This window comes from Lissotriton helveticus, chromosome 1_2, assembly GCF_964261635.1.
Source record: "Lissotriton helveticus chromosome 1_2, aLisHel1.1, whole genome shotgun sequence".
In the NCBI taxonomy this organism is placed as follows: Eukaryota; Metazoa; Chordata; class Amphibia; order Caudata; family Salamandridae; genus Lissotriton; species Lissotriton helveticus.
Window position 1 is genome coordinate 46,276,844 of NC_136058.1, and position 24,980 is coordinate 46,301,823.

A 24,980-nucleotide genomic window follows, 5' to 3' on the forward strand; every position below is an offset into this window, starting at 1 on the left:
GACCACTTGGACTTGGCGTTGAATGATCCAGTTTTCACCGAAGGTTTGGTCTTCTTCATGTTTTTCATTCAGCAGGTAAGTGAGATGATGTTGATTCCTTGCTTGCGAGTTGATCATTTGAGTTTGCTCTAGGTGGTGGATCCAATCTTCCTGTAGTATGTTTGCATTAAAGGTGTGGGCTGCTCCATTAGCTACTTTGTTGATTTCTGCCCAAAATTTCCTGTTGTTGTTGGATTTACTGGCTTCTAATAGTTGTTGCCAGATTTCAGTTTGGTGTTTTATCTTTGCTGACCAAACCTCTTTTTTGTATGTTTGCCTTAGGTTGTGGATTTGCCGCTTGGTGTTTTCGCCCCTTTTTGTGTCTTTCCCTTGAAATTTGCTGATTTCCTGATTAAAAATCATTTTTTTGCTCCCTATTGCACCCAGGTGCACTTGGTATGCCTTACAAGGTTTTCTTTTGTTGGTCTGATTTTGTTGGCCAAATGTGTCTGTTAGGCTTGCAGTCATTTTTTCCCAATTATCCTGGTATGCTAATGGGTTTTTCCGGTCATCTTCTGCCAAAGTGATTTTCACATGGATCATGATTTCTCCTACATTCTTTCCGTTCCATGCTTGTCGCTTGGGATTGTAAAGGGTCGGGGTTTCGGTCAAGTCATTACATGCTGGGGCCCTTGTGGGATGGACTCTGAGCTCTATTGCTTGCAGACTGTGATCACTCTCCAGTTTGTGGATTATTCTATAGGTGACGACTGTTTGGAATACTTCAACGTCCATCATAGTGTAATCCAGTATTGATTAAGCCTGTTTGACAATTCTGGTCGCGGATGCTGGCTGGTCTTGCAAGAATTGGCCATTCAGGGTAATCAGTCCAATTTCGGCTAACATTTGGGCGCACTGCTGGCCGTGCATGTCCTTTTTTCGATGATTTGTTATTATTGGAGGGATTTTTTTCCCATTCAACTTGTTTCGTTGGATGTCATATGCGTGGTCCCGTTGTAATAAGAACATGTTCAGATCACCTGAAACCACCAGACCCGCCTTTGGGTAAGTCGCTCACAAGGATTTGACGAGTGCTTTCAAAGTCAAAATTTTCTCTAGTTTCTTCTTGGGTGTCGCATGCATGTAGATGTTGCAGATGACCAATGACCGGAACTCTTGGGTGTCCTCTTGTCCTAAATTAGAGTCAGGCGGGAGCGTGATAATGATGCATTGGATACATGTTTGTCCTGTGTCGATTGACTTATACGACCATGGAATGCTGGTGTTCAAATAGATCGATAGGCCACCAGCTGCCCTGCCCGATAGGCCTCTTTTGATGGCATGTTGTTGAATTTCTTTGAAGCCGTTTATGTGGTCTGATGAAATTGACCAGGTCTCTTGGAGTAGTATAATGTCAAATTGTTTGAGGAATGCTATTAGTTCTACGTCATTTGTTTTACCTCCCAGTCCATTTATATTCCAAGAGCATACCTTCAGGTTCAGTTTTCATGCTTCCTCCATCTTGTAGTCCTGGGCTTGCGGTTGGAGGTAGGACTTTCCGTGCCTGGCTGGAAGCTCCTGACCAGCCTTGGTGGATGATCACTTGGTTGGTCCATCCTCCCTTACTACTATCCGTGCGGCCGACTGCACCCCGCAGTATTCCACTGTCGGACTGTGCTCTTGCCTCTGCCAGCGTAGATAACGGGCCCGGGTATCTTTTGATTTCGACCGGTCTTATCTCGATTCCCCATTTCGTGAACTCCTCTCTGTGTTGCCAAAATTCTTTGGCTTTCGAGTGACCCTTCCATGTTGCCACTGTCATCTCTCTTCCATTTGCGTTTGGAATTGTTTTAAATTCGATGCTTTCAATGTGGTTGGTGTTCAAATGTTTCAGTGTTTCAATTGAGTTAATAAGTTTTAAAATCGCGCTCCGGTTGAGAATGTCGTGCTTACCCCTGGAGCTATAGTGTGGAATAAGTTTGTGGGCAAGTACGCCAGCTGGATAAGATGCATCTGACTCCTCTTTTGGCGCCGCCTGCCTAATTCGGGTGGTTTTTAAATTATTAGCTCGGTAGCCCTGATGTAAAAGATTGAGCTGAGCTACTGGCTCATTCTCAAATGTTGGTTGAGGGAGGCTTGGGCGCTCTGGTCCTTCTATTAGAACTCTTTATTGCGGCACATTGGCCAACAAGTTTTCTTTTTGTGACGTGACCAACTTTGTGAAATAATGTGAAATCGTTTTTTGTTCTGTTTGAGTCTTCTGCGGATGTAGACCGGCCACCTGTTGCATTGTTGTCTTTTCTTGAACTGGATTGTGGGATTTATGGGTACTTTGGAGTTCGTTTAATATTGCTAGGTGTGACGAGGTTGGGGGGGAAGGGTGCAGACAGATTTCCCCTTTGACTTCCTGGGCCTGTATACTTGGCTCTTTGCCCTTCTTTCCATTCACTGTTGATTCTATTGTTAAATTTTGTTTTATGTTACTGGTCAGTGAGGGCTCTCGGTACTGGTGCCTATTGGGCAATGTAGTTACTTTTTTTCCTTGTTGCTTGTTTTGCCTAGCTTTCCTCAAGCGCTTACGTTCGTGTTTTGTTAAAGAGTTGGTTTGTTTTGGTTGCCCTTTTATTGTTGTCCCTGGGTCTTGACTATCTTGCTTGGCTGGATCGTCAGTGCCAATGGGTTGGAGTTCTATTTTTTTGGAAGTTACTGTCTCAGTGTTTGAGATGGTATCTGTGGTGCTTCCTCCAGTTGGGTCCTCAATTGTGTCCTTGCTGGTTGAAGTGTCCCCTCTAGTAATACATGTCAGGGGATTAGGGGCATTTCCCGCACCAGGATCTTCAACGGTTGTGTGATGCTTCTTTGTGTTGTTTCTAACCTCTGACAAAATGTCTGTTAATATGGTTGGCAGAGCTGCGAGATGGATCAATGTTTCCGAACACTGGCATTCGTGGAACATTGTGTGCGGGTCTTTCTGCACCCGTTCGATGAGGGAATTGACCTCAGTAATTTTTCTATCTATTCCTGCTACGTGAGATGCCAGGATTTGCAAAAGGTCGATCTGTAACGCTAATTTTTCTGAGTGTTGAAGTAAGGCTGTCGAGATAGTTTCCATGATGCCTATAAATGGGGTCCATAATGGAGCCTTTGCTGGTAGAAAAAGGTCGGGATGGTTGCCTTCGGCTTGGGGACTGTGTAAAACGCCTTCCGAACCTGTTCCTGGAGTTGATGTTTGTTTGTTCATTGATTTCTGGGACTCTGGGCCTTTTGGTGAAGTTGCTTTGATTGGTGAAAAGACGGCGTGATGGAGGTAAGCATCTCCTAATGGGCTTTTTGATGGTTTTCCTGAGGCCTCTTTGCAAGTTATTGAGCTGTTCTCGCTTGAGCGGTCGGGTGCTACCTGTGTTCCCAAACCTGCTGGAGATTTTGTTGTGTTATCGTTCTTAAGTGGCTCCTCGATACTTGTTGGGCTTTCATGTGCCCTGAGTCTTTCCGGGATTGTGTGCGCATTGCTGATCAACTGTTCGCCCTGTAGCCTTTCTGTGAGTTCTGTGACTGTTGTGCCCCTGTCCCACAAGTCACTGAATACTGTTCCTGTGGATGGTGAGTGGTCAGCCCCTGGATCGAGCCCCGCAATACAAAAGAATGGACCCTGATTTGGTGAGGCCGGCTTCGCTGACGCATTTGTTTTTTTTTCCTCTGGTGGGGCCGATGGTTCTGGGCGCATTTCCTTTTGGGCGCTGGGGTTATTTGCCGCTTCTCTGATGTTTATTTGCGCTTTAACTATTACTTTATCAGTCGTTCTTTTGGGGGTTATCCTGGGACTTTGGCTGGTGTCTTGTAAGGTGTTTCTCTGTGGCTGCAGGGCTTTCGTTGGCACACCCACTGACTGGGATATTCTTTCGTTTCTGACGGCGGACTTACATGTCTGCGCTTGCTGCAACAAAGGGGTCAAAGGCGTCAGAGGTGCCAAAGATGACGATGATAAAAACGGTGAGGAAGATGTGGGAGATATTAAAAAGTCTGTGATCTTGGCGTTTTTAAGACCTGGAATTGTCTTTTGTGTCTTGCCGATTGGGGTACTGACATTTGGGTCAAGCCCCTCTGCTATTTCTTCATCGAAGGGATTGATTGCACCTTCACTCATGTTTCTGCGTTGTTGTTCGCGTCTTTTGTGTTTGATTGGCTCTGTTCTAACTCTTCCCGATCTCATGATGGAGAATTGGTAAGAGTTGGTGCAAGTTGATGCGAGTGCGGGTGCAGGTGATTGATGCGCCTACGCCCCCTCTATTCCGCCTTTCTGCCTCTGCCTTGCCGCCTCGCCGCCTGGAGGTTAAGCTCTCTCCTGAGCTTTCCCCTGAGCTTTCCCCTGAATGTTGGCTTGTGTCCTTGTTCCACGCGGCTTCACCTAATGCAACTACGTACTGCGAGCTGCTTGCTGCTTGCTACAGGCTGCGGGCTCAGGCGTGAGAAGCCTTGCGTTGACAGTGGCGATACGTGAAGAAATCAATTATATTTTGTGAATTGTGGATTGTTGGTTTTTGTGAATTTTTGTGTGAGTGCTGGCCACTGACCAGACTCCGCCTTCGTCCAGCAATGCAGTCCTGTCCTGTCCTGTGCTTTGAACCTCTGAGGAGCGGCCTCGTCTCGCCGCTTTCTCCACCGCGTTCTCCACTTTCTCCACCTTTGCCGCCGCCACTTTCGCTGCGCTTACCTCATCAGTGAGACTCCGCGTTAGTGCCAGCTAGCCAGCGGGTGCCGCAGTTCCCGATGTAAGTGCGGCTTCTTGCGCCACACAACCGCCTTGAGGACTGTAACGCCGGCTCTGGTGCTACAACCCGGCGTGGGCGAAGCAAAGGCTCTGACTTGGCAGGGACCAGATTCAATCGGTCCGCAGGGCTGAGCGAGCTGAGCAGGCTGCACGGGGCAAGCTCCCCTTGCCACGACCTCCGCCTCACATCCACTTCAGCGGCAGCAACAGCGGCGGCGGCCGCGGCGCTGATGGCTTTCAGCTGTTTAATTCTGTTCGGTACTGGTTTGTGCTCTGACGTAGTCTGCTACTATCGCAGCTTAGGCTCCTTTGATTTGTGTTTGTGAGTCGGTGTCGGTGTGGTTCGTTGGAAAACGGGGGCTGCGGCAACGGGCAACGGGCTACGGGCAACGGGCTACGGTCAACGGGCTACGGGCTTCTTGTGGACCTTGTGTGGGCTTAAACGCACCACACAGCCACGCCACGCCACTCCACACAGCCCGCGACTGTTACACTGCTCCGCTGTACTCCTCTCTCCTCTCTCCTCTCTGCTGCTCGTAACGTGACTCCTCCTCCTTTCTCAGTCCTGAATCACTGTTGTGGGCTTACCCATCTTCAAGCAAGTATGCGCCTAGCCCTCTGGAGCTAGGGGCATACATTCAGGGCCGGCGCTAGGCATGGGCAGAGTGGGCGGCTGCCCAGGGCCTCGCGGCTGTCTAACTGTGATGGGGCCCCCTACCGAGCCCATCAACCTTTTGAAACTGTGCCATTGTAAGAGTGACAGGGGGGGAGCCGCCTCCCTTGGCGTTTGCTGTCATGGTGTAGTGTGCGAGGCCAACGGCGGGGGGCCCCCCTCACCCGGCTGCCATGGAATGAAAAAGCAATATGACACCCCATCCTTTCAGATGCTGCAGAGTGGGCAAGGCGGGTTTGTGTTTGTGGCCGTGATCAGCCTAATCGCTGCATCTCCATAACATCAGTTAGGCAGCTACTTGAACTGTGAGGTGTGAAGTGAGCCCTGCCCCTGCATGAATGAAACGCAGAGCATCCTGCAGGGCTCACAACACAAAAACACAGAGTGATCTCACATCACAAAAGACGCTGCTCCTTCCATGGAAGGGAGAAGACAGAAAATGGATAAAACGCTTATTATTCTTTTCTCTTTTTTGCAACTGGGTTTTTTTCTCAAACAAGCATGTTCATACAAAACAAACATAAAAGGAGTTAAACATAAATAATAAACTCCAGTTATAAGCGCTTGGTGTTCTTTATTTGCATGTAATTGATGTGAATTGAAGGAAGAATGAGCAATTTGGTCTTTAAAAGTTTAGTGGAGATGCTAACATTCAGTTAGGGGGAGGGATGGGGGATGATCCCACACTCATCCTTATCACCCCAAGGCGAGTGCAATGAACCCTCCAAGATACACCCAAGTAATATAACCCCTCAAGCCACTCACCATCCATTGCTTTACGCATCTGAAAAGTAACACAAGAGCAGTTGTGTAACACAAAATGATGGGGTCCCCGTTCTGCAGAATGTGATAATAGGCCCCAGAGTCTCCAAGATCTCACAGATATTCATTGGCCCTAGGCTGAATGGGAGCCCCCTGGTGAGATGGGTCCCTCAGAATTGTTGTGGGCCCATCTGTGCTGCAGGGGCCTCTATTGCGTCCTGGCACAAGAGGTGAAGCAAGGTAAGAGGCCGGAGAGAAGAGTTGTGAATAGCAAGGCATATAGGGGAGAGGTGGAAGCTTGAGAGGCAGAAACAGCGAATGGAGGGTCGAGGTGAGAGAGAGATAAAACATGAAGGGGGAGATTTTCAAACCTTTTGCGTTGGTTTTGCATCACAAGAGTGACGCTAACCAGCGCAATTTTCTTTTGCTGCTATTTTCTTTTCAGCGAAAACTTGTTTTGCGCTGGAAAGCACCCTTCAAGTAGTGCAAAGCAGCGCAAAGCACTGCTTTGCGTTACTTTGCGCCGAGGGAGTGGTACATGGGCGTTCCCATGTAACCACACATACCCTTTGACCCAAAGCCATATTTACAAAGATTTTTGAAGATGGTTTTGCGACAAAAGTTAACGCCCCTTCAAAGGAGGCGCTAACAAGAGAAATGCTTATATTTCTCCATGCTTTTACGACTTTGCATGCGCGCTACACTGCGCAGCACGTATGCAAAGTGGCAAAAGCTTTGTATCGTATCCAGCATAGTATTTTGCACAAGAAGGGTACCCTTCTGTACAAAACCTATGCTACACTCATGCACACACCCTAGCGCTTCAGCGCTAAGGTGTGTGCATGGCGCACAGTACTAAAACCAGTGACGGTGCAAATTAAATTCATCTGAGAGAGAGTGTAGTTATGGAGACTTGAGGGGCACTGTTAATGGGTGGTAGTGATGGAATCCGTGGCAGAGCAAGTTATTGGGGGCACTAACATTGTCGCACAGGGCTCCACCAGCGCTAATGCTGGCCACTTCTACTTCCTACAGTACTACCACCAAATCAAAAACGTTGATTTGACGACCCCTTGAATCTGTAGCATACCTTCAAGTCAATGTATTATTTAGCAGTGGTCTAGGTTGTTCTAAGTCTTTTTTCGTTTATGTACAATCTTTATTTGTTTGCAATGGTGTCATGTAATTTTGTACTATATGTGTTGTGTTTTTGCACTTAACATAATTCTGGCGAGTAAAGAGCACACACTCAAAAAAGATTGTCCTACGTCTCTTAGCATGGGAGTGTGGGATTCTGGTGAGAGGACTTACGTTAAAACAAATTACGAAGTATTAATGTCATCCTAAGGTAGCACAATAATGGCACAGAAAGATAAGGGAGCCTTTTGAAATGTGCAATTATATCCATGGTGTGAGAGGTTTTTTCTTGTGTAATTTTATATTTTGAATGATCGCGCCCCTCATTACTTCAACAGGATCTCTCCCCTTTATGAGGCAGAACTGGAAAGTGTATCATGCACTCATCTGGAAACAATCATTTAACGAGGAGTAAATAATATATATCTTTGTGAGACCTGCACCTATCTTTTCCATCTAATGAGACAAATGTAATCCATTTAACAGTTTTAAAACATATGGACTTATTTCATTTGTATATTTAGCTTTTTGTCCATGTTACTGATATCCACGTTAGGTCTCTTCAGTGATGCCAAATAAGATCAACAGTCCTGCGATGTCACTTTCTGAGATGTCACTTCTTGTGATGTTACCAATGGCGGGACCTCCACTAGGGCGGAGGAGCGTCGCCCCACTACTTTCTCGCAAAAGCAGAAACACAAAATGCTAAAATGACCGTTTTAAGTTTCTACTTCAAGCACTGCGAGGAAGCATAAGTGTTTGGTTGGGGGCGCGCGGGTCTGCTTTAGGGCAGGAGAGGAGTGCCTTGCCAACTGCTAAGGGCGCTGACGGTTCGACCTAACCAGTCATGCACACTCTGGCCTTTCTCTATGTAGACTGCAATGCCATTGCAACATTGGGATTGGCTTAGGGGAGGGGAGGGAGACTGCCTGCTTCCTGTTCCCCACCTCCCGAACTCCCGCGAGACCCTCCACACGCGAGTCATGCCGGCTGCGACTGGAAGTTACATGCAAATTAGAGGGGCCTCACATTTTCCCTTTCGCCCGGGGCCCAAGGAGTTCTAGGACCGGCCCTGCATACATTTAAATCATTCAGTTAAATTTGCGGTTATTGAAGCTCCAAATGTCGTGCCTCAGCTTGTGTTGCTTTCCTCCTTCCACGCATTCATGCCCACCTGCACTCGCAGCCACACACTTCACTTTAGACATCACGATACGTGTATTAAGCTGGCTGAGAATTGACTGCACTGCAGCTGGCCTAACTAAACACACTCACTGAACCGTCTTCTACTAAGGCCTCTTATTTTTCACATAATTAATTGCCCAACATGCATTCTACAGAACAACATTGCATTTAATTCACAGTCCGGACAGCCGCGGGCATGCAGTCTCCCTTTACTACAGGTCTTCACAACAGACGAGACCTTCACCTGCTGCAACCCCCCCATCCGCCACACACGTCCAGGTTAGGCTGAGTTATGGACCCTTTTGGGTAGTTGAAGCAAGAGAGTAATATAAAAACTCTGTTGCTAGGGCTTTCTGCTGCAGTAGACAGCAGCACAGTCGACCTCCCGCCTATTAATAATCACGCGGTGCATCAATGAGCACAGAGTGCAGCTTATTTTTAAAAAAAAAACATGCAATCGATTATGTCCGGTTTGTCATTTGTGACAGCCTTTTATCTACACAATTTGGTGTGCATCTTTTCTGGGTTTATCTCGTTGCTACTTGGGACATTAAGTCCAAGCTTCCTAATTCCTTTGGCTTGCACAGAGGATCAGATAAAAATGAAACGGGAAGAACTACAAGTCCCAGAAAGGCACTCCCTGGAAATCATAACACTTTCCTGTGCACAGGTATACACTATCACAGCCTCAAAGTAAGTTCTGTGCCATCAGCTGTTCCTAAGTGAGCAGAACCATGGGACATGCCAGGAGGCGTGAGATGGGCGCAGAAGTGCAAGGCCCCCAGGTAGCCTAGCCCCTGCTGGTAAAGAGAATTCCTGGGATGGAGAGGATCGCAGGCAGGTAAGGCCAAACAACAGCAGGCAGTCCGGAGGGTGAACAATAGGCAGTCCCTTAGACCTCCATTATACACTTTACAGTGTCACTCTGTAACCCCATGTCTATTCTGTGTGCCCGTGCACTGGCAGTGGGAGTCCTCTTTTGTACAGCAAGCAGGCCCAGGCCACCCCAAAACTTCCCACAGAACCCACAGGAGGGCCATGAGCCCCATTTAGCACCTTAACTTACAATACTTAGGGCCAGATGCATCAAGCTAAAAACCGGTCGCAAAAGGGCAGATTCTCAGAATCTGCCCCTTTGCAACCGGTATTTTTGCATTTGGGATGCATCATCCCAAATGCAAAATTCGCAAATAGAGAATTCGCTAAATTGCGATTGTTTGCATTTAAGGAATCTCAAATTGAGATTCCTTAAATGCAATGCATGAAAGTTTAAAAAAAAGCGAATTCGCTAATAGGGCACTCAAATTACCACAAAGTACAACTTCATGGTAATTTGCAAAAACGTTGAAAAATGCACTTTTGTGCATTTTTCAAAGTTTCATGTTGCGCACACACATGCCCTAAAGGCATGTGTGTGCACAACATATGTGCACAGATCAAATTCAGGGATGCAACAGGGTGTCCTTTGGACACCCCTGTACCCTTGAAATCGCAATCTCAATTTGCGAATCGCTAATTGCGATTCGCAAATTGAGATTGTCTTCCCATTCATTCCCATGGGCCCCTAGGCCCATAGGAATGAATGGGGAGGTATTCCTTAATTGCGACTCGCAATTGCGAGTCGCAATTAAGGAATTCTAAGAAATCGCTATTTTGGTAGTGATTTCTTGATGCATTCCATTTTGCTATTCATTGTTAGCGATTCCTTATTTTTCGCTAATAAGGAATCGCAAAATGGATGCTTGATGCATCTGGCCATTAGTCTATTGACATCCTTTATAACCTTTTTAAATGTCAGGTTTTAACCGCTGTTCCTTCTCTCTGCACACTGCTTCTCTGTTTAAACCCCAAGCCATCCATAATAGCCAGGCCTGCTCTGTACACTGTGACTTGCAAACCCCATCCTCCTGTAGTTTACACTGTAACTGGCCTCCTCAGTACGTGGTAGCTGGATCTCGGGGGTCCAACGATGCCTTTCCATTTTTGGTGATTGCGAGTTTCTTTTTGCTCAAATGGGTGTTTTCTGATATTTAAATGAGTTCCTTATCTTCATTGCTTGACTTCGCTCCACAGAGAGTGTCACTCATATTCGTTGAATGTCACTCATAATTACACTGAAATGATGAAAATGTCAAACAGAGCAATCTGAAACCTTGGAAGCTCTGGTGGCGGTCCCTGCATTTGCCGCCCAAGGAGGGAAGTAGGTAAGCCCAAAAAAGGCTGCAGTTAAGAGCGGGGGACTACCGCCCTCGAAACACGTGCTGCCCGCGGTGGACAGTAATCCCCCCCCTCTCTTGTTGCGCCACTGCACCAGTGTTAGGGAGAGAGCAGGACAGCGCCATAGATTAAAAGATATAAAACGTCCCTGCTCTCTTCCTGTCACAACGCAGTGCAGCAACTTTGGGTGCTGCCATGTGTTACAGTTTTGAAAATCTAGGCCTTTGATATTTTTTCTCGAATGCGCCTCATTCTTTCATTGGTCCACAAAATGCCATACATAATTATTCATGTAAATTTCATGTCGTGGTGTGTTGCAACCTTGTATTTTTAATTATGTTCTTTATGTGAATTGTCACATTTTTAATTCTTTTTACTGTTGGCACTTTGCTTATGTACGAATGTAATTTTTAAATATTGAATAAATTGTACAACTTTTTTAAATATCATTCCCATTTGTTTTTCAAATCTTTGTAAGTTTGTGATTTATTAGACTTGTGGTTATGTTACTAATGGGTGTGTGAGTCCGTACACTAGATACCTTTCCAAATTCCAGGGTAAAATAGGGACTCTTATTCACTGCTCCTTGTCCCGAATTGGATTTATAAGGAGACCTCCCTTCTTTCTTTACAATTGCAAATTCTAACCATCAAAACCGGACACTCGTCATCTCGTCCATAGTATCTCTGCAGAGGGCATGGCCAGCAATATACTGTTGGTTAATTACGAAGTCCAGTGTGTTTTCACTCACTAATCTCTTACAACAAACTATGGCAGATTGCATCATGGGTAGAGTCAAGCTGAGTTGAATAGCACAGTCGGTGAACTGCAGAGCTGTGCGTTCGGGGCCGACAGAGCGCAGCGCTCTGTTTATATTAAACCGCGCATATGCTTTAAGAAGTTGCTTTTCATATGGATACGCTGGAAAATACATTTACATCTAAACATAGGCTTTGAAGTTAAATCTGAGAAGTGTTTGAGTGAGAAGGCAAAGATAGGCAAATATGGGCTTCAGTGATAAGAACAGACGTTTCACAGTCAAAAGGAGGAATAAATATCGGCTTTGATGTCCAATTATGTTTTTCACCTTGCTTAAGCGTGTTGTATAATACACATTTGTATAGCTAAAAACCCCAAATACATATACAATTACGTTTTTAATATGTTTTTCTTTTAAATCTTTTTAAGTCTGTGGTAATGGATTTAAGTTAACACAACAAGTTGGATGTTTATTTTTTTGTAAAAGACAAAAAGCATTTGTAGAAGAGGTTTTAAGCATACTCAAAACCATATTTTTCTTTCATGTTGGTTTCGTTTGATTGCAATGGATTCATTTGTATAAGGTTTTGCAGGCCCACACTTCTGCTCAATCTGCCGCCATATATAAAATTAAAGGGTATTTCCTATAATATATAAAAGCTAACTTCCATTTTAGGCAACGCAAATATTGATCGAAAGCACGTTCATTTTAAGTAGAATTGTTTTTTAATTATGTTGTTTGAAGATTAAGACGTGATCACGTTGGACCTTTTAGGGGTATAAAATGTTCTTAGCGCTCAAAAAATTACAGTTATAGTGCAAATCATTGGTCTGTGTACTAGCCATATATAAACTGCCTCAAAGGCAGTGGCATGTATCCATTGTTCGCGCACCTTGGCATGGGTAATAACATGTGCTATTAGCACGTTAGTCTCCATTCCACAGTCAGGTGTACTTTTTCGCACCTGTATTTTGTGCTCCCTTCATGATCTTAGCCAAAGGTACACTCATTAAAGTTGAATTTATCGGAATAGTACATTTAATACCTGGCGATGCAATATACTTAACATTTGATGTCACTGCATATTTTACAAGAACCTGCGCTTTGCTATAGATAGGTGATGAACATTGATACAAAAATAAAATAACAAATCAATCAATCATATCTTTGTAAAGCACACTACTCACCCGTGAGGACTCAAGGCGCTGTGTGGGGAATGCTATTACTGCTCGAAAAGCAGTTTTCGGAAGGTTAGCAGGTCTTGGGTCTGCCGTAGGTGGATGGGGAGGGTGTTCCAGGTCTTGGAGGCGAGGTGGGTGAACGATCTGCCGCCGGAGGTTGCTCTTCAGAAGCGCGGGACTGTGGCGAGAGCGAGGTCGGCAGAGCGGAGCTGGAGGGCGGGGGTGTAGAAGCTGAGTCGTCTGTTGAGGTACGTTGGTCCTGTGTTGTGGAGTGCCTTGTGTGCGTGGGTGAGGAGCTTGAATTTTATCCTCTTGTCGACCGGGAGCCAGTGCAGGTCTCTCAGGTGGGGTGTGACGTGACTGCGGCGAGGGATGTCGAGGGTCAGGCATGCAGAGGCATTCTGGATACGTAGGAGCCATCTCAGGAGTTTGGCCGATGCTCCTGCGTAGAGGGCGTTTCCTTAGTCTAACCTTCTGCTGATGAAGACCTTTGTGACGTTCTTCTTGTTTCAGTGGGGATCCACTTGTAGATCCTGCGGAGAATGCGGAGGGTGTTGAAGCAGGAGGAAGAGACGGCATAGACCTGTCTAGTCATGGAGAGGGTGGAGTCGAGGATGACCCCAAGGTTGCATGTGTGGTCGGTGGTTATTGGGGCGGTTCCGAGTGCAGTCGGCCACCAGGAGTCGTCCCAGGCCGAAGGGGTGGATCCGAGGATGAGGACCTCCGTCTTGTCTGAGTTCAGCTTCAGTCAGCTGTTCCTCATCCATTCAGCGACACCTTCATTATTTTGTGAAGGTTGGTTTTGGCGGTGTGGGGGTCCTTGGTGCCGCGGGCGAGCGGTGCCATGTAGATGTTAAACAGAGTTGGGCTGAGGGATGAGCCCTGGGGTACGCCGCAGATGATCTCAGTGGCTTCAGAGCTGAAGAGGGGAAGGCAGACGCTCTGTGTCCTGCCGGAGGGGAAGGAGATGGTCCAGTCCAGGGCCTTCTCTTGTATCTTGGCGTTGTGGAGGCGTGTTCGTAGTGTGTTGTGGCAGATCGTGTCGAAGGCGGCTGACAGGTCCAAGAGGATGAGGGCCACCATTTCTCCATTGTCCAGCAGGGACTTGATGTAATCGGTGGCAGTAATGAGGGCAGTCTCGGTGCTGTGGTTGCTGCGGAACCCGGACTGGGAAGGGTCCAGGATGTTGTTCTCCTCGAGGTAGTGAGTCAGTTGTTCGTTGACGGTCTTCTCGAGGACCTTTGCCGGGAACAGAGCAAGGAGATGGGCTTGAAGTTCTTGAGGTCCGCCTTGCGTTTCTTGAGTAAGGCGTTGATCTCGGCGTGCTTCCAGCTCTCCGGGAAGGTTGCTGTCTCGAAGGAGGTGTTGATGACTTTCCGGAGATGGGGTGCGATGGCTGTTCTGGCTTTGTTGAAGATGTCGTGTGGGCATGGATCTGACGGACATCCGGAGTGGATCATGTTCATTATCTTGATGGTTTCGTTGTCGTTGATGTTGGTCCAGGAGAGCAGGTGGTTGGTGCGGTGGTAGTCGTGTGGGCCGAGGTCTCAGTGGTTGTCAGAGGGGTCATGGCGTTGAAGCTGTTGTGGATGTCTGCGAACTTGCGGTGGAAGAAGGGGGCCAGCGAGTCACACAGGTCTTGCGAGGGTGGAACGTCATTGGTGTTGGAGCTGGGTTTGGAGAGTTCCTTCACGATGTTGAAGAGCTTTTTGCTGTTTTGCACGTTGTTGTCTAGGCGGTCTGAAGGAGGCCCTTTTGGCAGATCTGATGAGGTGATGGTGTCTGCGGGTGGCGTTCTTGTGGGCTGCGTGGCTGTCCAGTGTTCGTTCATGGAGCCAGATCTTCTCCAGCTTTCGGCAGGTTTGCTTGGAGGCCCGGAGGTCTTCAGTGAGCTAGCTGGCTTTCTTGTTGGTGTGACTGTTGGAGGGTTTCTCGATCAGAGCGAGGGTATTGGTGCAGTCGTTGATCCACTGTCTGAGGTTGCGGGCGGCAGAGTCGGGGTCGGTGGGGTCGGCGGGTGGACTCTTGGCGAGGGTGGTGGTTAGCTGGCCTTCGGTGACTTTGCTCCAGCAGCAGCGAGGCATCTGTTGGGTGCAGTGGTGCGTGGTGGTTTTCTTGAAGGTGAAGTGGATGCAGTGATGGTTGGTCCAGTGGATTTCGGTGGTGTGGTTGAAGGAGATGTGGGGGCTTGCAGAGAAGATGGGGTCAAGCATGTGACCAGCGCAGTGGGTGGGTTTTGTGATGAGTTGTCTTAGTCCGAGGTTGGCTAGGTTGCCGATCAGGGTGGTGGAGTTGGTGTTGTTGTTGTTCTCGAGGTGGAAGTTCAGGTCCCCTGGGAGGATGTAGTATGTGGAGGCGAGGGAGTGTGTGCTGACGAAGTCGGCGATGGAGTCTCTGAACTGTGGCCGGTGGGTCTGTAGATGAGGGTTCCTCTAAGGGTGGTATTGGGGTCGGTGTGGATCTGGAAGTGCAGGTGTTCGGTGGTGCTGAGGGTGTCTTCGGTGTTGGTCGAGACTCTGAAAGTGTTCCTGTGGACTATGGCGATTCCTCCTCCTGCTCCATTGGTGCGGTCCCTGCAGTTGATCTAGTAGCCTTCTGGGATGGCTATGGCTATGTCAGGTGCCAAGGCAAGGTTCAGCCAAGTCTCTGTCAGGAAGGCGCGTCTGGGGAGGTTGAGTCGAGTAGGTCCCAGAGATCGACGGCGTGTTTGCAGGTGGAGCGGGTGTTGAGAAGGATGCTTCTGAGGTGGTTGGGTTCTTTCCTGGTCGGCAGCATGGTGTGGCGGGTGCTTGTGAAGCTGCAGTTCTGGAAGGTGAAAGCTCTGTGGGTGAGCTTTGGGGCAGCCAGAAAGCAGGTCTTTGATCGTCCGGTGTTGAGTGCCTGGAGGGTTCTGGCATCGTAGCAGTGTCGGGCGTCGTGGCGTTTGCGGGGTCCTGGGGCCCTGGCGCTGGGTGCAGTCCAGGCACAGATGGGCTTGCCTTCAGTGCACCAGTGGCGAGCCCACAGCGCGGCCTCCATATGAGGGGTTGTGGTAGGGAGGAGCAGCTGGGAGGCGACAGCGGGGCGGCAAATGGGATTGCAGGAGGGCAGGTCCGTAGGGACGCAGCGGCAGGAAAAACAGGCGGGCCGTGGGAGAACTGGGGACAGGAAGGAAAAACAAGTTTAGGCAAGAAAACAAGTACAGGCACAGAGGAATAAAAACAAGTCTGGGCAAGAAAACAAGTACAGGCAGAGAGGAATAAAAACACATCTGGACAAGAAAGCAAGTTAGGCACAGGGGAAAGATACAAGATTAGGCAAATACAATGCAGGCGGAGCTGTGCAGCAGCGTGGGGAGTGACCTGCCTGCAAGCATACAATACGCAGTCGGTAATGAGTGTGGGTGGGTTCATCGGTCAATGCACCAGTGAATAGTGGAAGCGATGGTATACAAAAATAATGTCCTCCTTTATTAAAGTTACTATGTTTCAGATTTTCTTTAATCACTAAAAATATAGTTCATCATTTTACTTGGATAAATTAAGTTTCAATCAATTTTGCATTCAAAATGTGTCAACAATGTATGTGGGTGGTATATTTCAACTTTACATACAGAAGGAATACCAATGCTTGATTCCTGTAAAAAAATCTTTTCCAAATAATTCTTAGCAGAGAATACAATAACATGAATTTCTTTGGTGGGATGTAGCACGCATTAATGTATGCCGTAAGTGGAGTTAAATGCTTACAATATGCACACTAATGAATGCCATAAAGTACTTGTGAGTCTACTGCACAGTGCAAATCTAATTATTGTGTTGTTGCCTGTCCTGCTCACTCCCTGGTTATGCTGTACCTTGCTTTTGAGTTTCTTGATCCTAAGGAGTTAAAGGATCTAAGGAGGTAAGAAGGTAAAAGCAATCCAAAGGAAAAAATGGCTTTGAAATGCAACCCTTTCCTTTGGGTTCCTTTTAACCCCTTAGATATAATCTGCTTGTCTTTTATTATTTTTTAGTTGGAGCCGGTGAATGGCTTAAAATAGGTACAGCAGACTTTTTGATGATCTCATCTTGTATGTATCCAGGTATCTGTGACAGATACTAAAGCAGGGAGATACTGCATATCTTGCCAACCACACAATGACCCATTTGGGTAAAAGCCTGCATTAAAAATGAGCGGGAGAATCACAAAGCAGAAAGCAAGCAACAGCGTCAATCATCAGTAAAAAAAATCACCGGTGGCAAGAACTGGACCATTTGATTAGCCTGTTGGTGCTGTTATGAGTGAAACTTTCATCCAAAAATCTGAGCACCCCAATGTGAGACAGGTGTCTGTTTTTTTCTATCCTCTATAAAATAACATTCGAAAGGAGAATATGTGGCCCTTTTTAAATACTGTATTTTAAAATTACTTGGCACACTTACACAAATAGCTTTACAATTGGGGGTGGGGTCGCACACTACTCACACACCAGCGGTATCGCCCCTAAGGACTATGGTAAATGTAGTTAAGTGTTCCGCGATGCATCTTCTTTTGATTCTCTGCTATCTTCGCTGTCTTCGCCATCCCTGGACATGTGTTTCGGGGTATCACCCCTCGTCAACAGGGATAGGCCGTGTTCTGGGGTTGCCGGTGGCTGCCAAATATCTGCCAGGTCTAGTACCACTCAGGCGCGTAGGTGTGGGGTCCCAGGCTCGTCAGCCAACTGCTCGAGGGAGCTTTAACATTACAATTGGGGGTGGGGTCGCACACTACTCACACACCAGCGGTATCGCCCCTAAGGACTATGGTAAATGTAGTTACGTGTTCCGCGATGCATCTTCTTTCGATTCTCTGCTATCATCGCTGTCTTCGCCATCCCTGGACACGTGTTTCGGGGTATCACCCCTCGTCAGCAGGGATAGGCCGTGTTCTGGGGTTGCCGGAGGCTGCCAAATATCTGCCAGGTTTAGTACCACTCAGACGTGAAGGTGCGGGGTCCCAGGCTCGTCAGCCAACTGCTCGAGGGAGATTTAACATTACAATTGGGGGTGGGGTGGCACACTACTCACACACTAGCGGTGCGACCCCACCCCCAGATATTTACCATAGTCCTTAGGGGCGATACCGCTGGTGTGTGAGTAGTGTGCGACCCCACCCCCAATTGTAAAGTTAAAGCTCCCTCGAGCAGTTGGCTGACGAGCCTGGGACCCCGCACCTACGCGCCTGAGTGGTACTAAACCTGGCAGATATTTGGCAGCCACCGGCAACCCCAGAACACGGCCTATCCCTGCTGACGAGGGGTGATACCCCGAAACACGTGTCCAGGGATGGCGAAGACAGCGATGATAGCAGAGAATCGAAAGAAGATGCATCGCGGAACACGTAACTACATTTACCATAGTCCTTAGGGGCGATACCGCTGGTGTGTGAGTAGTGTGCGACCCCACCCCCAATTGTAATGTTAAAGCTCCCTCGAGCAGTTTGCTGATGAGCCTGGGACCCCGCACCTACGCGCCTAAGTGGTACTAAACCTGGCAGATATTTGGCAGCCACCGGCAACCCCAGAACACGGGCTATCCCTGCTGACGAGGGGTGATACCCCGAAACACGTGTCCAGGGATGGCGAAGACAGCGAAGATAGCACAGAATCGAAAGAAGATGCATCGCGGAACACGTAACTTCATTTACCATAGTCCTTAGGAGCGATACCGCTGGTGTGTGAGTAGTGTGCGACCCCACCCCCAATTGTAATGTTAAAGCTCCCTCGAGCAGTTGGCTGACGAGCCTGGGACCCCGCACCTACGCGCCTGAGTGGTACTAAACCTGGCAGATATTTGGCAGCCACCGGCAACCCCAGAACACGGGCTATCCCTGCTGACGAGGGGTGATACCCCGAAACACGTGTCCAGGGATGGCGAAGACAGCGAAGATAGCAGAGAATTGAAAGAAGATGCATCGCGGAACATGTAACTACATTTACCATAGTCCTTAGGAGCGATACCGCTGGTGTGTGAGTAGTGTGCGACCCCACCCCCAATTGTTACACAAATAGCTATTTGGCAGATAGTGTTATGAGTACAACATTAATAATGCAATAACACATCCCGCCGTGAAAAATTACCACTGCTACATCAGAATGTGTGGTTTTGGTAAGGAATTATACATATTCTGCCAGGAAGTGATATCATTCTTAATCTAAAGAATGCACAAGGTATCAGCCATCACTTCCCCTAAAAATATGCAACTCTGCAGCCACATTAAGGTGTGAAACTGGTAGTAATGTGCTCCCACTATTTCCAGACCCACCTAATAGCCACTAAATTGATAAAATATTACTGCTACAAATTGCACTGCATTATGTTATAATTTTCTTTTTCATGTCACATAATTTTTCACCATGCCTCATAATTTGGTGCTCTACTGCACCATTTTTCCAGTGGCCTTACTATCCATTAGTGGGTCCTGGAAATTCTTGCAGATTGAAATGTTAATGTTGAGAAGTTTATGTCAATATGAATATCAATACATTCAGGTATAAAAACGAAGTTGCATCTTTATTGATGAAATTGCCTGTTACAAACTCCACTTCAACTGTGTCTCAGTAAAGCACATATAACTGTAAGGGTATGTGTGTCCCCGAACACCAAAAAGTCAGATGCTACTTGAAGTTAGGAATACATAGCAAATCAGGACACTGCACACACAGTACACGGAGTGCTCACTACTCCCAGTGCCGGACATCTGGACACGTTACTACTGGTCACATTGTGTCCACACAAGGTCCACGCCCACCTGGATTCTTCATTGAATACATTACTTTATGGCTCCAAAGACAGCGGTACATGACCCTTACCAAAAAAGGATTGCTGGAACTTTTTGATGGCATTCCATTAATTCTATAAAATCCGATGTAAGATCGATTGTAAATTGAGATAGACCACAGACCCTATGCCTGAAAATGTTCTCCCAGCCGCCCTGTTCAATTAAACGAACTGTTTCTGTTTTGCCAAATGTCTTTTGTCTCTTATTTTTCAAAGTATTTCATGTTCAAGCAACATAAGCTTAAGTGTCCTTTTGATGGTACTTCGGAAGTCACAATTCTCATGTGTTTGTATGGGTTTGAATGAGCTGCCTGATCAGGCAAGAAAACAGGCCCTATTTACAAAGGCAAATTTAGGAGTAAATGTAAATTTACAAGATGGCTATGGTTAATGAGTAAGGGAAGATTGTGTGCCTGCTTGGACTGTTTGATAAATGAACTGTACTTACTTTGTAATAGGTGAAGCAGTTGAGAGTATTACATAGTGAAAGCTTGTACACTAGCCTACTCAAAGATAAAACAAGGGAGGAAAATGACAAGATCATATATCAAACATCTTGAAACTTCTCAACTCCAAGACATTTTGTTCTGGAGTGTGCCAAATTGGCACTTACTAGTAATATCTGAGATTTTGAAGGTAAACTCTATATACAGACTCCTGGGGAAGCCATTGGAGTACTTAATCTCCAAGCATAGCTGGTCTATATGTACACAATTTTGAATGAAAATATATTCTAATTAAGACAATTCCGTTCACAGATAGGATGAAAAAAATACGGAAACAATACATTGATGATGTGGTTGTCATTTGGGACGCAATGTTTTTTTTGTTTGGCTAAACTCACTACAAGAACACCTTAAATTTACACACAATTTAGACAACAAATAAGTAACATCCATGGATATTAGTATATTTCCAGAACATGGTGGTTAGAGTATGGAAACATTAAAAAAAATGTCAAAAACAACTTGTTAAGTTTTGATAGTTTCCACCCAGGGTCCTTGAGAGAGAATCTACCCTATGGTTTGGTCTTATAAATAAGGAGGAACTGCACTAACCTCCAAGATTAGGAGAAGAAAGCATTGATCCTAGCAAATACATTGAGAGACATGAAATGCTCACAAAGAATGATACAAAATGCTTTGAAAAGGGCAAGAAATAGCAATAGAGAAGCAACAGAGAAGTACTCCTTGAAAATATAAGACAAGAAGCCAGGGTCAAGAGACTAGTTTATGGTACCCAATACAACATAACTTTCAATCACATTAAGAAAATAATTAATGCAAACTGGCAAATACTCAATGCAGGTAGCCTTAAGATTGAACAACTCATGATTTTCCATAAGAGTAGCCCTTCGGACATTTTGGCTAACATGAGACGTTGTAGGAATGAACCTTATAAAACACCCCTCTCCTTAGTGTGGTAGGCCATTTCCCCGTTGCAACTGAGGTCTGTGCTCCCTCACTAAACCAAAAACGACATTTAACTTAGGTCAAGACAAACCTTGGCCCCTCAGAAACATGCCAATTGTAACTCAGCAAAGGACATATATATATATATGTATATATATATATATATATATATATATATATATATATATATATATATATATATATTCACTGAAAAAACCATAGGTTTCTCACTCGTTATAGTTAGGAATTAGCATTCAAAAAACCTTTCAAATTCACTGAAAAAACCATAGGTTTCACACCAGTTATAGTTAGCTGAACATTTTACTCATACAAAACCATTGAAATTCCCACGTTATAGTTAGTTGGAGTCACTATAACTCGCGCGCCCGCAATCCACTGCTGATGATGTCACATATTACATCATTCATGACATGGTCAGTGACATTACTGATGACATCTCAAATGAAATCACTGATGACATCACTGATGACACGGATTTCAGATAGAAACACCTTATAAAAATCCAATGGGACTGCATCTGGACCGCTGGCCTTGCCATTAGCCAAAGATTTTACTGCTATCTCGACCTCCTCCCATTGAATGGGGGTGGCCAGGAACTCAGCCTGTTCAGGGGTAATAACAGCGGTCTCAAGGTCTACTAAGAAAGCTTTCGCATCTCTCTCTACATTGAGCCTAGGGGTATCTTCTCGATATTAACAGGAGTAAAATTCCAAAAAGACTTCATTAACCTTTTCCTGCGTATCATATATTATTCCGTGTTCATCTTGAATTTTCACCACCTGACTCTGAATGCTTCGCTGACGGAGTCTCTTAGCAAGGACCCTGCCCGAGTTCTCCCCAAACTCAAACATATTTATACGATATTGTAAATACTTTAACGCAAGATTCTGTCCAAGAGGCTCCAGCAGCCCAGCCCTAAGAATCGCCACTTTTTGTAAACAGGAGGCTATATCATTCCCATCCTTGATATTTAAAGTCAATTCGATTTCTGCCTCCCGATGTTCTTTAACACCGTTACGCATCCGTTCCTGTTCTGATTTCCACCTATAGGAAGAGAAACTTTTAGTCTCACCCCTTAGTCCAGCTTTCATCGTGTCCCAGACCACTTGATCTGTAGCCGATCCCCTGTTGATATTCAAAAATTGGACAACCCATTTTTTAATATGTGAGCAATACCCCTCGTCGAATAACAGCTTCCTGTCAAACGTCCAATCTCTAGGTGGTTTTTTAACTCGTGGCCAAAGACATTCGGTGATCAATGAATTATGGTCTGAGAGAAGGTGTGGTAAACAAAAAATAGTACTAACAGCTGCCACCTGTTTAGATAAAAAAACAAAATCTAGCCTGACGTTTTTCTTATGAGGTATAGAATAAAACGTAGAGCTCTCTTCTGTTTTCTTATGAAGATACCATAGATCTGCAAGGCCATGCTCCTGAAGAAGAGCCTGAAGGGCTCTGAACACTTTTGTTTTTCTCCCCACATAATTATGAGCACTGGTAAAATCGAAATCACTTGGTATATTAATGTTCATATCTCCACAGAGAAGTATTGGACTAGGCCATGCTGCCAATTCAACATCTAAATATTTAAACACATCAGGGTCATCTAGATTCGATCCATACACGTTGCAAACTGTTAACAATTTACCACCAATGCTCAATTCCACTATAGCCCTCCTACCCATTCTATCGCCCAATGCCCTTTTACATATACCCAGACCACTCTTTGCATATATGACGACCCCTCTGATCATAGATGTCTGTTTAGAGCAGACTAACACCTCAAACCCAGGAAGCGTTAAACATTTCCGTTTCCCCCATGGAATGTGTGTCTCCTGTATACAGAGTATATCTACACGCATTAAATTAACAATTTTAAGAAAAAGAGCCCGCTTTTATCATCGTTGAGGCCACAAATATTCCAGGTACCAATAGCTATTTTATCCTGCCCCATCCAGGCACTGAAAAAAAAGACCTAGATGAGCTTCCCTCAGCCTATATAAAATACTGTAATGCCTGCCTACCATTATATAAACAATCTGTACTACCAATTCTGCAAAATAAGTCTCAATTTTTTAAAATTTTAAGGCTACCCCACTCACCCATCCCCACCCAATACCACCCCATGAAACTCCCTTCCCGCGCTCCCACACCCCCACCACCAACCAAAAAAGAGGCTTAAGGACATTGTCCTCAGTGATGCTGAGATGCAACAACCGTTCCCCACCACATCAAATTCCCTACAGCACACATACGGTACTCTCTTACTCTGTTTCTCAAGCATAATTAACTACCAGTTACACATATTAGTGTTGACTCATTTTTAGGTAACGACATCTTAATCACGAATCCCTAGAGCCTATAGGGAGTAATAATAACAAAAAAGTTACTCCTATACCATCCCTACATAGATATTAACCTCTTAATCACAAATCCCTAGAACCTATAGGGAATAATAATAACAGAAAAGTTACTCCTATTCCATTTCTACATATGAGAAGGTACAATTTACATCATTGTCTCCTAGGGACCAACCTTTTACCAAACGGGTAAAGTACCCACTAATATCGATGCAATAAATCAACAGATACATATTTGTATGAAGAGAGATACACTAATTAACATTCCATCAAGTAATAAGCATTGTGATTAACCCTACCCACCACCCAACATTCCAAGTGTCTCAGAAGCACTAACAAGTTATAAGTTCTCAATATCAAACTCAGATACTGGGTAAGTCATCTTTTCCGCTTTTAAAATTTTTCACATTTGTCCTTTTTTTTTACAGCCTTCTTTCTTTTTGAGATCTGACAAATAATCCTGCGCCATCCTACTGGATGTAAAGAACCTTGTTTGACCATTACAAACGACCTTTAGTTTGGAGGGATTGAGCAAAAAGACCTGGGCTCCTACTGCTTGGAAGGGAGTGAATAATTTCTGCATTTGCCATCGTTCGTTAACAGTTGTTGGGAAAAAGTCCGGGCGAATGAAAAACTCGCACCCCAAACCAGTGCGTTTTTTCCCAGGTCGCGCTAAATCATAGAGGGCTTCTCGCAACAAATAGTTATTCAAACAGATTAATATCGCCCTTGGATATAGGTTTTGGTCGCCCTGTCTGTCTCTCCCACGCTGTCGCACTGCAAACGGGAATCTGTGAGCTCGGATTCTCGGATTACCTCCTTTTCCCAATTCCATGTAGTAAGTTCTGTGAATGCCTCCTTAAACAGCTGAACAACAAACTTACGAGGGTCAGCCCCCTCTCTTGATTCCGCAATCCCTAATATACGCAAGTTATTACGGCGTGATCTATTTTCTAAATCCGTGAGCTTCCAGTCTACATCTACTTTTGAATTCTGTAAAGACTCTACCACAGATTGTTGCTTCACCAAAGTATCTTCTACAGAAGACATTCTCTCCTCTACTTCCACAACACGTGTTGTAACTTCCGCACAGGTTTTTATTAACCGCCGTACTGTGTTCTGTAATTTCCTTACAGCTCCTTGCATTCGCTGTCCCTCCATTTTTGTTTCACTACGATGTGTCATAACAGTCTTATAAATGAGATTAAGCGCAATCGCCTCCTCTTCCAGCTCTTCATCCAAGTTAATCTGATTAGAATTTGAAAGTTTTTTTTAAATGCTAATTCCTAACTATAACGAGTATGAAACGTATGGTTTTTTCAGTGAATTTCAAAGGTTTTTTAAATGCTAATTCCTAACTATAATGATTGTGAAACCTATGTTTTTTTAGTGAATTTCAAAGGTTTTTTAAAAAAGAATTCCTAACTATAACGATTGTGAAACCTATGTTTTTTTTCAGTGAATTTCATTGTTTTTTAAAAAGCACATTTCTTTGTATATCGACTTTGTAACCTATGATTTTTTTTTATTAGCTGTTTTTTATAAGTATTATTATATTTAAAAAAAATATATATATATTTGTTCAATGTATATTTTTTTTAATAATTTTTTCCTGGTGCGCTCAGGGTGCGCGCACCGGTAAGCTTACCCGTATCATTTTGACTTGGGGCGCTCAGGGTGCGCGCCCCGGTAAGCTCTCCTGAGAGCGCTATTTCTGCGTTCGTAAAAAAAAAATATGTATGA